The following is a 14,055-nucleotide window of genomic DNA, read 5'->3' on the forward strand; positions in this document are numbered from 1 at the left end:
GATGATCTTCTCTGCTGCTGCCTGCCTCCGTGGCCGGGCGAAGGCACGGCGAGCGCTGCGGCAGAGACACCCAGCAGCACTTGGTGCCGCGGCTCTGCCTCCAAAACCAAGTTCTCCGTCTGTGCTCAGTCTTAGCAGCACAGCAGTAAATTGTCACGGTTGTTTCCCTAATGCTGCCCTGGCTGCCCTTGCACCCCTCCAGTGCCCGGAGGCTGCCCCAGTTTACCTGCAGGGCTCAGGGTGAGCATCGTGCCATCGACTGGGAGCAGCATCATCTTCATCCTGCAGCCCAGGACATGCTGAGGTCCAGGATGTGCCCCCCCCCCACTTAACCTGGAGCTATGCTAATGGGTTTCTATTTTAATTACACAGAAATCTAAACGTGCTGCGGGGTTTGGGCAATTCTGCACAGCACAGAGGAAGGCCTGTTCATCACGCTGCAGCTTTTTTTTTTGCATAATAAAAGTAAAGTGACACCAGGGACATGTGTCTTTTATGGTCCGACGTCAGCCGTCTGCAGGTCCGGAGAGCGGTGAGCAGAAGGGGAGAGGGAGGGAAGGCAGGCAAAATAAACAGATAAATCCCTGGAACATATGGCTTGTGCTTGGTATCTTTACGCATGAGGCACCCCACTTAATAAAAGTTCAGAATGGAAAAGCCAAATAAAATTGATAATCTGCCCAGGGAGGGTGATTCAGATGAAGTAAGCACATTACAAGGGGGTGACTGATTTACAGTTTTCTTCTATTTGCAGTTTTATGACTATTACAGTTATTCTTGTGAATATAATTCATTACCGTGCTATTATTCCCAGAAGTGAAAATCAAAGGTTTCTCAGCCGACACCAGCAAGCTTGAAATACTGCCCCAAGGCGCAGCTCTACACTGGAATCAAAGCCTCAAACCAACCGAGGAGGCAGGAGCAGAGTGCTCGCCTCTCCCCATCCCCAGGTCCCCTCCCAGGATGCGGGCAGGGGCAGGCAGCTCAAAGCCAGCAGCATCTCCCAGCTGGGCAGGGAGGAGGCGATGAACCATACAGGCACCCGCACAACCGGGATCTCATCCTCCAAAAGATGACGGACACAGGAGTGGGAAAGTGAGGGCGGCTCAGTTATTTGGAAAAAAGTAATAGAGGCGTGTGTGCTGGCAGGGAGCCCTGGGGCGGGCGCAGGCAGGGGGGAGCTATAGGAGCCGGGTGCCAAAGGGGGGTCAGGCACACTGCCTCTACCGGGGCCACCGCACGCTCCCAGGAGCGGGTTTGGGCACAGCATCTTGCTGCGCCGTGAGGTGCCGGTGGGGCAGGATGATGGGCTTGAAACCAAGAGAGCATGACCTGGCACCAGAAAGAATGAGTTCAGGGGAGGGTTTTATTTTGACTAACAGCTATAGTTGGCAGAAATGGACTAAAACAGGGGTTTATCCATCCTAAAAAGCAATCAAGAGAGGACTGAAATGTACTTCAGGTTGCTGCTCAGTGGATGCCTGATCCTATAGTCCACATTTAGCACAAAAGCTGTCGTTCCTGTGGCGAGGTTTCTCCGGTGGCAGCTGAAGCCCAGCCCCAGCCAGCCGCTGGTGCAGCTGGTGAAGCCCAACGGCACAGCCCTCCCCGGCTGCATCCTGTGGGCTTTCAGGCTTTGTCACTCTCGCACACCAGCCTCAGCTGTGAAAAACAAGACAAATCTCTTCCAGCCTCCCTTTGCTCCTCTTTTCAACACGTTTTTGTCTGAAGAGACACCCTTTGCTTTCCCGTGGTTGGCTCCTCAACGGATCCTCATCCCAAAGGCTTCTTTGTAGCACTCCAGATAGTCCTGCCATCCTGCTCCCATGCTGATAGATATCATCTCTTGATTAAAGAAAACCTCCAGAAGCTAATGGCAAAGAAAGCCCTGCACAGCATGGAGAATGCGGAGAGGAGAGGAGAGGAGAGGAGAGGAGAGGAGAGGAGAGGAGAGGAGAGGAGAGGAGAGGAGAGGAGAGGAGAGGAGAGGAGAGGAGAGGAGAGGAGAGGAGAGGAGAGGAGAGGAGAGGAGAGGAGAGGAGAGGAGGGGAGGGGAGGGGAGGGAAGAGGAGAGGAGAGGAGAGGAGAGGAGAGGAGAGGAGAGGAGAGGAGAGGAGAGGAGAGGAGAGGAGAGGAGAGGAGAGGAGAGGAGAGGAGAGGAGAGGAGAGGAGAGGAGAGGAGAGGAGATGGAGCCCAAGATCAGCACATCTGGGCCAGACCAAGGCCCCCTTCAGCCCAGCATCCCAGCATTGGCCCTGTCCAAGAGTGGGTGTGATGGAGAGAGCAGGAGGGATCAGGCAGACTTGAGGGATACTTCCCTGGCATCCACCCATCCGGGTCCCAGAGCTTGTCTCAGTGCTTATTAGCTCTTAATGGATTCTTTTCTTCCTAGAATTTGTCTAATCACTTTCTGAAGCCTTGCAGAGATTTGGCATTCACAATATCTTCTGTTAATAAGTCTCTGGCTGAAGGGTGTATTGTGGGAGGAGGTTTGTATCCTTTCACAGCCTCAGTCTGTGGTGCTGGGATCTAAGTCACATATGAGGATGGGAAACATGAACGCAGAGGCAAAGAGTTTACTCCTCATCACTACAAAGTGCCACAGTGGCAGCAGAGTCTCTGAAGTCTCAATTGCTTAAAAGGAAATAAAACTGTCACCAGCTGCATTATCAGAGTCTGTCCTCAGCCCTCTGCTTGCTCCGGCGCCCTAGAAATGGCACAACCCAGAGCAGCTGAAAACAAGCTGCCAGGACAAGCCACAATTGCTGTTTAACAGCTTTAGATCAGGAAAAAAACCCCAAAACCCACAGTTAAACAAACGTGCCCATTGCACTGGAGTGAGCCAAGCCCCTGCTCGCATTCAAAGTGAAGCACATATCAAGTGCTCTGTTGGAAAGGAGCAGTTTGGTGGAGCCAAGAGCTGCGACAGAGAGATGTGACCGAACTAGCAAAGGCTCAGCCTAATGACAGCCCCTTGGACCAGCAGTGCCAGCTCAGGCCACTTGTCCCCATGCCACCGCCATGGCCAGGCACCAGGCTGGGGCTGTCCTCGGCTTCCCCAGCACCGCTGGCACAGCGGCTTCCAGCCAGCGTTTTGTGCAGCAAACAGCTCCAACTGGACATGCGCAAAATAAACCCTATTAAGCTGCGAACGGCATGAAGTAAAGGCAAATCAGCTGCAGCAATAACCATGTACTTTCCCTGCCAGAGGCTGGGGACAGGGTGCAGTGGGGCCCTGAAAGTGCCCAGTGAGGACACAACTCCAGACTGAGCTAATGGCACATGTGCGGCTGAGAGACTTTAGCATCATGGTTAATTGTGATGAGCAATAAAATTCCAGCTGGGGATGAAGGTCCCAGCGCCTGCCAATTAGTCCTGGCATCCTGAAGACAGACTGTAATGGGATTATTGCACCAGTCCGATTATGCACTAAAGTGTTCGGGAAACATCACCACTGTGCCGCTGCCAAGCCGATGAGAGCAATGTGCACACCAGCACATGCTGGGAAGGGCTGTGTGGGGAGTCGGGATGGGAACCAGGCACCTGCCCGCCCTTCCCACAAAAAATAAGCACTTTTCTCACTCCCTAGCTAAAGTACTCATCATGCCAAAGGTGTTTGAGTCGACAAGCAAGCGGTAAAGCTGGTCAGTGACCAAGATTTTGCTGTTTAAGATAAAAATGGATTTTTTTTCCCTCTTGGAAAAACAAGCCCAAAGAAGCTGCATCAGCCCCCAGCTGAGAATATTTAAAAGGCAGCTCTGATGCAAGAAGCTGTTTGCTTGGACACCTTACTATAATGGCAGGTATTTGTGATTTGGAGCTTTTTCCTTGGCAGCCCTGATGAGATTTCGCGTTTATAACACCACAATTAAGGGCAGGAGGATGGGCTCAGCCTGCCAAAGGAGCCGCTGCTCTCTGGCTCACGGGTGACATTTGGAGCTGGCAGGTTCACCACGGCAGGCGATGGAGGGAGCATCCTGCAGACTCCTCTGCAGCTGCCGAAAATACATGACCCTCTGGCTCTGCTCGCTGCAAACGTTGCCGCAGGGATCTCTCTTTGATGGCGGAGAGACCAAACCTGTTATTTAGATGACAGCAACGCTGACAAACCCTGGCCACGGAAAGGTGCAGACATTTGTATTGTGGGTGCTGCCTTTCTTCTCCCATGCCTCGCAGGACGGTGCCCATGGCACTCAGCAGCTTGGGGGCAGGGACCATGCCTGGGTGTGTGCCCACACCGTAGCCCATGCGGTGCCACCCTGGCCCCTTCCTGGAGCTCTGAAGCCACTAATCACACCCGAGAGCTGAGGTCCCCCAAATTGCTGCACAGTGCCCATGGCCCCTGTCCCCCTCGGTACCCATCGCTCACTGCTTTTGGCTGCATGGCCAAAAAGTGGCTTCATTTATCTCAATATATATTTATTTATCTCAATAAAGTAATCTTGTGCTGAGAAAGGTCATCTCCTCTTCATGGCTCACTCCAAAACTTCTCCTCCCTCTCTGGCACAAGGACCTGGCCGTCAAAGGGCTCTCCGGACTCCTTGATGGAGGGACTTGGGAGCTTTCTGCTGGGGCTCCAGCCCCTCTGCTCGTCCCCGTCCCCCCTCAGCAGCGCTGCTCCTGTGGGACTCGGGGGCAGGAGCCCAGGCAAGCCGGGGACGGTGCCTGTTCTGGGGGAGCACTGCAGCCATGGCAGATTTGCAGGCGGGTGACAGAATTTAATCAGATGCCTGTTATCAGGCAATAAAGGGGCAGAGAAAGCAGAAAACGGGTGAGGTAGGAGAGGATGGCTTCTGGTTTGTGTCAGCAGGAAGCACTAGCAGGACATGGTTCACAGGGATGAAAAGCCATTTGATTATTAGGGCAGGATTTAGTGCCCATGGCTGCAGGAGATGAAATGTTGCTGCTTTTCCCCCTGCTTAGCGCAGCGGAGAGCCAGGACTCGTCCAGCCGTGCCCAAGGGCTGCAGCAACGTGGAGGAGCGCAGCCATTGCGGCTGAGGCTGTGCCCCGGTCCAGGGAAAGGTCAGCAAAGGTCCTGCTGCCAGAGCAAGGCTGCTCTGCCTGCACTGGGCTGCAGCCAGTTGCTCCTAACAAAGCATGAAGAGGGTCTGAATTTTACCTCCAATCCATAAGGAGCTTTGCTTTTCCTCCTGGGAGCCTGGAGCGAGGTGCCTCAAGGTGGGGATTCATTTCCCCTTTATCAGTTGCCCCCAGGCTCCTGGGAAGGCTCAGCCAAGATGATGTGCACATCTCAGCACCCACGGAGGTGCAGGGAAATGCCCCAAGAGCCACCTGTGACCAGTGACCTGCCCTGCTGTCCCCATGAGGCCAAGCAACACTGAGAGCCTGCAGCCACGCTCCGAACTGACTCTGAATCTATCATTTCGAGTGCATTAATTTCTACTCATTATTGATCACCTTGTAACATGCTAGGACTGTGCTGCTCTCCACCAGCCATGAGTTATGAGCCCATCAATATTTGGCTGCAGTAAATGATGTGCCCTTAAGAGCCACCCTCCCGTCCTGGTGCGGAGAGGAGAGGAGAGGAGAGGAGAGGAGAGGAGAGGAGAGGAGAGGAGAGGAGAGGAGAGGAGAGGAGAGGAGAGGAGAGGAGAGGAGAGGAGAGGAGAGGAGAGGAGAGGAGAGGAGAGGAGAGGAGAGGAGAGGAGAGGGCTCCCTACACTCCCCCTCTGCGTGCTGCCACCCGGGGCAGCAGCCATGGGGTTGCAAATCCTACCCTACTGTGGCCACTAAAAGTAAGTACCTGCTTTTAACAGAGTGTAGTGTGCTAATCACAGAGCTAATCACTATAGCAGATTCTGCTATAGGTACAGCCCTTTGCTCCTGCATTCCCGAGGTATTCCGGAGCCAGAGAAGAGAGGAAGACCAGTGGATATCAGTTGTCTATGTTTTTAAAGACTTCAGGGTCAGTAGCCAGGATTTATCCTGAGTTAGAGGTGAGCATCAGTGCAGTGTGTTCAGTTTGCCCAGGGCAGATTTCCCACCAGTGGGATCCAGACCCACGTGCCAGAGCCACTTCTCAGCCCACATTTGCATCCCAGCACCTCTCTCACGCCAGCATCACCCCGGCCACGGGAGTGCCTACTGGGAGACCCTGAGCTCTATCTAGAAGACAAGTAAAAAGCACATGAAAACCTTGTAGTTTGATGCTGTGACCTCCTCCCAAGGACGTATTTGAGTTATTTCATCTGCAAATTGTCCTAAAGTCCCCAAGGCAGGAGAAGGCTCCAGCCAGGCAGAGGCAGAAACAGGATTTTTGCTGGGAGCAACAGCCACAGGGCAGGGATGTAACAAGCTGATGAGCAAATGCCAGGGTGGTCACAATGAACATCTGGATAAAACCCACTGCTCATTTATCCAATGGGTGAAGAGGGGGCTTAGGGCAGGTGAAAGCACCCCCAGGCCCCCCAGGCAGCTGCCTCCAGCCCTGCTTGCCCACCCCCCATGCCCTATGGTGTCTCCCTGGTAGATTCAGCAGCCTTCGCACCCGCTGCCTAATGAAACACGTGGGCAGCAAGGAGAGTGAGGGGAGGCTCGGTGCTGGAGGGTCTCCCAAAAGCAAACAGTACTTTGATTCATTAAAAATCAGATGCTCAAGTGCTCAGCTCACACTCGGGACTCAGGTACAAGAGCCACGCGCGTGCTGCAAGCGAGTGGGTGCCCGTGGCCGGGGAACGCACCGTCAGGGCAGCGTCTGTGGGTACTGGAGATAGGAGAAATATCAGAGGGTGTTTGCTCCTTGTGTTGCAGGGCAGGAGGTGGGTGGCAGCAGGAACCATGTCCCTCGGCAGTGCTTCATGTGATTAGGCACATTAACAAACAGAGTGGCTGTGGCATTGGGTGCTTTGGAGATGCTGGGAGGGAGAGAGCATTGATCTCTTCCCTGCTGACTGTTTTTGTGACCGGTGGCAGCAATTAGAGCATCCCTGAGGAGGATGCGGGGCCACCATGGCCACAGAGCATTAACGGCAGTGGCAGAGGGGAGATGGGAGGACTCAGTCTGGGTCATGCCAGTGATGGTGCACACTCACAGCTTCATGCCCGGGGGGTCTGAAGTGTGCCGGGGAGCAGTGTGCACTGAGAGCCCCAGAGCTGTTGCTTGTGTCCCATGGCACCACGATGGCTCCTCACCCTGAGGAGAACACACCGGTGTGTCCTCAACCCGCTAACGGGGTCCCCGTGCCGGGGAGAGGGAGGGAGAGCTGGTGGCCTCCCCTGGGACAGGCAGGAGAGGAGTTGAGGTTGGGCTCAGGACAAGGGCAAGATCGAATTGCTCAAGCAGGCTGTAAGCAGCAGCATTTCCCCTCATTGAATTCCCTCTCATTTGGCTTTGCCTTTCCTCTTACCCCTTTTCCTACCCTGAAGGGCTTTCTGCACACAGCAGGGAGCTCTTCCCAAAGCCCTTGCCTTGAAATATTGTGTTATTGATCCTCCTGGCATGTCAAGACACCACCTCCCTGCCACCCCCTGCTAATTGCAAGATAAATCTGGATTTGAAGAAGGACGGCAAGCAATGTTTGAGTGCACAAGGGAGCGAAAGGATGCCAAACATGGATAGCCAGAACAGGGACACCCAGTGAGACAAGGGGCTTGCGGACAGATCCCTGGAAAGTATTGGGAATTGCAACGTTTGCTGCACAGACCCATTGGTTTGAGAGGGGTGATGGGTTTCTTTACAGGAGCTGATATGCCTTCACATGACCTGCTGCAAGCTGAGACATGAGGGAGAGGACAAGGAGGGCTGGCTCTCCTCGCTCTGGGACAAGCACACCCCTCTAACACTGCTCCTCCTGGCAAAGCTCACACCCAGCTCAGCGGCTGGTCCATCACTGGGCAAAACTGCTCTTGCCTCGAGCAGCTCCTTAGTTCTGGAGACCTGAGCTTATCCTCCAAGAAAGCAGAAATCCCCCGGCGTGGGACACCGTGCTGATGGCACAGCCGCACGCACCGGCTTCCTGTAAGTTATATTAATAATTTTTGTTGTAGGTAATTTTTGTTGTTATGAGCTGCAGACTCAGAAACATTAGTTTCTTGCCTTTGTCAAAAACGAGAGCAGCTCTACATGTCCATTAAAACCCAGCACATGCGATTGATCTCAAAGCGTCTGAACTTCTTGTTCTGGTATATTATCTGCCAGCATCTGCCCTGAGAGGCGTTACATAGCACGTCTCTGTGTGGAGCCCCAGTCCGCCAAAGCCTCGGTGTTTTAGGTCATGTTTCCTCAATAAGACATAAGCTATTGGGAAAAAAGAGCAAATGCCGCAAAAATGACAGGGAGCCTGTGAGCACATATGGAGAAAAGGCAAAGCAAGTTTTGGGTTTCCCATCCACGCTCTCTTGAGTGTCCTATTAAATTTGCAAACCAACTGGTGGCAGAACGATCCAAAGCCCAGTTGTTTTGCAGCTGTGCAGCAGGAATTGCTCTTGGCCCCATGCTGCAGTTTGTCAAACTATGTTTTCATCTTTAGAGGCTCTTAATTAGCCCCTTTGCCATTTGCCAAAAACCCTCTTTGGTTTTGCAGCATGCACGTTGGGGTGGGGCAACCCTGGGTGCAGGATCCCAGCATCCCAGATGATGCTGCCCTATTCCCACAGGACTGTTCCAGTTCCCCCTATGACCTCTATGGAAACACACAGCAGCACTTCCCTCCAGCCCCCCAATATTTTTTCCAAGTAATTTATTTCTAAGAAACTTAGAAACAGGCTTAAACCTCTCCTTTTTGGCTCTGTTACCGTAAAGCACCAGTGCAATAAACAAATGGCAACAGCCTCAAACCTCTGGGCAGAAACTCCTCCTTTGGGGATGACCCCCTCCCAAGCCAGGCTGCTCCTCGGGGCTGCAATCATGCTCCCCCAAAAGACTGTGGGGCACCCGCAGACTTCCAGGGGGGCTCAGAGGGTGCTGCGTCGTGCCCACAGCCCCTGCCAGCCCATGCAAGGGGGGGGGGACTGTGATGTCCCCTTCCTGCTGTCCTCCAACCGGGGAGGGGAAGTGCAGGGATGAAGCAGGACCTAAAGCATCGTGGGGCTCCTAAGTGACTCAGAGGAGGAGCAGCCAAACAGCACTCCCTTTATTGATTTATTTATAGAGGATGAGATATTAATGCAAGACCTGTTGTTTGAACTGGTTTCTTCTCACCGTGCCGAGAGAGAAGCCCTGCTGTGCCCGGGTGTGTGTGCGTGCGTGCACAGAGGCATGTGCAGAGTGCTAATCCCTTCCCGGTCCCCTCCTTGCTCCATCTGTTCCTTCGGATCATTCACTTCGACATCTCAACTTCTATTCCCTTTCCCCACCCTGAGCAGGGAGCGGCTGGCAATTAAAATATTAGCAGGGGGGAAACGTTTCATAATGCACATGATTATTCCTTAGGCCAAGGAATTTTAATTAGCTGAAAATACAGAAGAACAAGTTTTGCAGGTCGGACCCTGCAGCCTGGTGGTGAGACCTCACTGGCTGCCTTCTCCTGCCCACAACGTGCCTTGGATGGTCTGTTATTGCTCGGTCAGAGCTTGCACCTCCAGATTTTCCTGCAGCTTTATTATTGTTTTTATGCCCTAAGTTTTACAATATACAGGCTTTACAGCAGGTATTTTTTGTGATGGGTTTTTACCTTGGTTTTGGGTTTTGCCCAGTGGCATAACGAGATGATGGGATTTATGGGCAGCCCCGAGTTTTCTGTTACAGCTTTTCTTAGCAAGATCATCACTTTTGTCACTACCCTTGCTGGCCTTTCTCTCTGGCTTTGGTGGTCCCCAAGAGACGCAGCCCACATTAGTCTCCAGCTGTTGTTCGAGCAACCCAAGCAGTGATGACACAGGAGCTGCTGTAGCTAAATAAAAGTTTTAAGAACAGCAGGGTTTTAAAAGTCTTCCGAGATATTTCTGCTGTCATCCATTAACACTGGCTTGGGCAAAGCCCTGCTTATGGGGGACAACAGCAAAAAGCATCTTCAGCTGGAAGGCTAAGGACTAATGCAGCAGTCTTGAACGACTGTCTGGGGACTGAGAAAGCAGCTGAGAGCTGCAGCAAAGCCAGGACCTATAAACTGGCAAAGGGATAAAAAGAACTGGGGTGTTATTTCTTAATGATGCCAAACTCAGGACCCAGGTGGGGAAGGTGTGAGCCAGCCCCAGCTTGTGCCCGAGCTGCTCCAGGAGGAGCTGCCCCATGGCCAAGGAATAAAGGCTCTGCCCGGCCATGAATTTGGGGCTGTGATTTTAGGGCCAGTGGCCATGAAGGCTGAGGAATCCCCAGAGGCCAGTGGGGATGAACCTTCCTGTGGTTTTGTGATGAAGGGAGAGCAAAGAGCATCCTTTGGCTGAGACCATGGTGAGAATTTAGGAAAACACCCCGCCGGGCAGCCAGCAGCCTTTGCAGGCTGATTCCTGATCCAGCCCCATCTCAGAAGCAGGGCACTCAAAACACAGAATCAACTGTATTGTACCTTAAATGGGCTAATGAGATTCACTCATTAAAAGCCCCGCCAGCCCACCCACCCAGCAAGAGTGTGAGGATAGAGATCTAGCAAAAATCTTCTAGCCCTTGATTTTGTGGCATTAACACTTGAGTCTTATGATTTCCTTTAGCGGGAGCCACAGAGTGGGCACCAAAGGGAGAAGGGATGCCGGTACCACAGCCTTGCTCCTTCAGCATCTTTCAAGGAAGGATAGGGACCGACAGCTCCCTTTTCACACCCTTATCTCTGACAGTTTGCAAAGACAAGGACATTTCAATGCTTTTGCAGATGCTTTGCAAATATTGCCCTCCACGTTTGGCCAAATACTGGATTTTTCCCTCAAGAGAAAAATCCCAGTTGCAATGTGGTCCACGATGGTGCTTAAAGTGCAGAGACTGGAGGTGTCCCTTACAAGGGTGCATCTAAGTGTTTTAGCTTAGCAATTACAAGAGTATTATCTTGCAAGTCCTTCCCTGGAAAAGACTATGGAGGAATCACTGGGGGTTTTACACCAGTGGCACAGCCACCTGGCAGGCAGCGTGCGGGCAGGGATGACCCTGTATAGGATGGGGCAGCTTTGCCCAACCTCCTCGTGGGCTTCCCCGAGCTCTGCTCTCACACCAACACCCCCCTCCTTGCCACTCAAAAAAAATAAAGGAAGGAGGACTTCCTAGAGGATCTGACTGCCTCGGCGAAGAAAGCCTTTCCTATAGCAGGAGCTCTCCTCCTCTCCTCCCCGCAGCAGCCAGGGCATGGGAGAGCTGAATCTGTCCTCCGGCAGGATGAGAAATTGCTCACTGGGCAGTGTAAATATTTCAGCAGCATTATCTCCCACATTTAAGTGCCCTGTCCACTCCCGCAGACTCATCGCTAATTCCCCAGGGTCTTGCGCAGAAGCAAAACAGATGCAAAACAATGCAGCCAAATTGTTGCCAGTCTTCAAGGACAAGTCAAAAAAAAGGTGAGTTTCTTCACACTTTATGTGCTCCTAAAGCCCGGCCGAGCTGTGAATCGCTCGGCTCCGCACGGGGCTGGGGCCAAGCTGGAGCAAACCGAAGTGAACACAGGCCAGGGTGAAGAGACCGGCTGAGCGGCATTTTGCTCCGAAGCCAGCCCTGGAGGCACGGCCAAGGCGGTGTGTTCAGACCCTTGATCTTTGCATCGCCAGAGAGCTGGACCTTCGGGGAGATTATAGACCCAGGTCCCTGGGGACGGTCACCACGGAGGCTCGTGGCCATTCGTCATCGGAAGCTGTCGGGGCTGGCAGCAGGGCAAAGCATCGCCCATGCGCTGACCTCCAGGGCTTCCCAGCAGCCAAGGGCTGTTAGAAACCACTGCGGGGACACACACGGCCCAAGAGGACTGGAGACACTTGCCCACAGCCCCTGGGCAAGGGAAACACAAAAGGGCTCAGGCAGGAGCAGAGGAGATTGAGGGGAGATGCTGGAATGTGTATCCCAGCTCCAAGGGCAGGGTAGATGGAAGGGATTAAGAGCCGGGGAGAGAAATATCAATCAGAAATGGCATTGATAGAGCTGGTCCTGCCCCAGAGCTGAGAGCGGTGATCTCTAGTGATGCCTTCCTATGAAATCTGCCTGCAGAAAATAAAAATAATGATACTGATCCGAGATTCACCAGTGACACATAACCTACATCAACAAGGCATTATCACTGCATTAGCAAAGCCTCTCTCCCCAGCATTGCAACCGACCAGGCCAGGGAGACATTATTCCATTACATTTGGGAATGAGACGAGAAATCTTGTGTGATTTCCCTGCAAGGGACAAAGCAAATAGGACTCGTTTCTTTGGCAGAGTCACAATAAATGTCAGAGGAGGAGGGGGCCAGGCTTTGCCGGCACTGGGCGATGCGGGGCGGCGACGAGGGATGCTGATGGAGCGCGGCCGAGGCCATCTCCTCCCCACACCAGGCGTCTGCAGGACACAGCTGCTGCAGAACCAGAGCCAGGCTGGGCTGGTGCAACGCAGCCTAGACCCAATCTGTTAAGCTGGGAGAAATGATATCAGGAAAATGACATTTCCAGCTTTGGCAGAGATAGCGTACTCAACGGGAGGAGTTAGCAGAGAGATGAGATGCTCAAAGGGGTGCTTGCTCTCAGAAGTCAAAAAAAAGGGGGCAGTCAAAAGAAAAAGGATGTGGGATAAAAGCAGAGCTGCAGACGCTGGTAGAAGAAATCTTTGGCAGAGGCACAGCTCAGCATTCATCTTTCCCAAACTGCTGGTGGACTCACGCTGACCTGGGCATCTTTATCCTTCATCCCACAGGAGACTGATAGTAGCTCCAGGAGGAACAATGCCTGTCCTCAGCAGCCTGTGGTCAAAATAATAACAACAAAAAGAGGCAGAAAGCAATCGAAGCCCAGGAGAGTGAGGAGAATTTAAAACCAGGTAGGAATTTCCCAGGAGACCAGTTTGCTGGCTGATAATGCCACTTTCATAAAAACGGAAATTTTTCCTTTGGGAAAATTCCAAGATTGATGAAAAATTATGAGTTTCCTCTGGGAGAAGGGGTGGAAGAACTGGAGACATTCACCTAGTCCCATTTCTGTCTTCAGGGAGAAAATAATATTAATGGGCACTGGTTGAGCAGTCACGCATTGAGCCGAGAAACCCCACTGAGCTCTCCTAAAGCTTTTTCCACCCCCTCTGAATATCTCCTCCAGTGAAAAAAAAAAAATATATTACATTTTGCCCCAATTCAGGTAAAAAAATGGCTTCAAAATCACATTCTCAAGCATGGGATAGGATTTAATTTTCCAGCTGGCAGCAGCTACCTTGCATCAGCAAAACCTGTGCTCTCTGCAGCATGTCCTGCCCAGCCTGCCCCTGTGTCACCAGTTTAATTAGCTGCCATCCCCAGTGCCTGCGGCTCAGCTTAACCTCACGTGAAGAAATGCTGCTGTGCTGGCCGAGCTGGACTCCCGCTTGCACCAGGGAGAAATCAGTGCCTTTCTCCCCGCTTTTTTACCCAAGACTTCATGCCTGGCAGAAATTAAAACTCAGAAAATGGCCCCAGGTGGATTCATACCTGCCTCAGTCACTCAATCTTGTCTTTTATCTAAGGAGGAAAATAGGAAAAAAGGCACCTAAGGGAAATGAATCCTCCACCAAGCCTTGATGCATGGCTTTCCAGGCTGCTGGTGTCTGCTTGGGAGTGGGATTAATACCCACCATGGGCACTCGTGGAGGTGAAGAGCATCCTCACCAGATGCAGGAGGGTGCAGGGTGCTCCGGGAGGTGCTCCGGGAGGGCCATGTAGGGGTGGAAAACACAAAGATAGGCTGGGAAAACTGGGCTTTAGGCTTAAAAAGAGCAGATTGTAACAAAGTCAGAATGGGAAAAGTAATGGCAAGGAAGGGAAGTGTCAGTCCTTCATCGTCTGCTGGTGGGATGGACTGAAACAGCAGCAAGAACATTGGGGTTAGACATCAGGGAAACCCTCTAAGGACAGCAACGAAATGTGGGACGGGTTGGTCAGGGAGAAGACAGACGCGCTGCCACGGTGAAGAACAGACCAGATGTGCGTCTCTCTGGAGAGATGCAGGCAGAGCTGG

This window comes from Gavia stellata, chromosome 16 (genome assembly GCF_030936135.1).
Source record: "Gavia stellata isolate bGavSte3 chromosome 16, bGavSte3.hap2, whole genome shotgun sequence".
Lineage (NCBI taxonomy): Eukaryota > Metazoa > Chordata > Aves > Gaviiformes > Gaviidae > Gavia > Gavia stellata.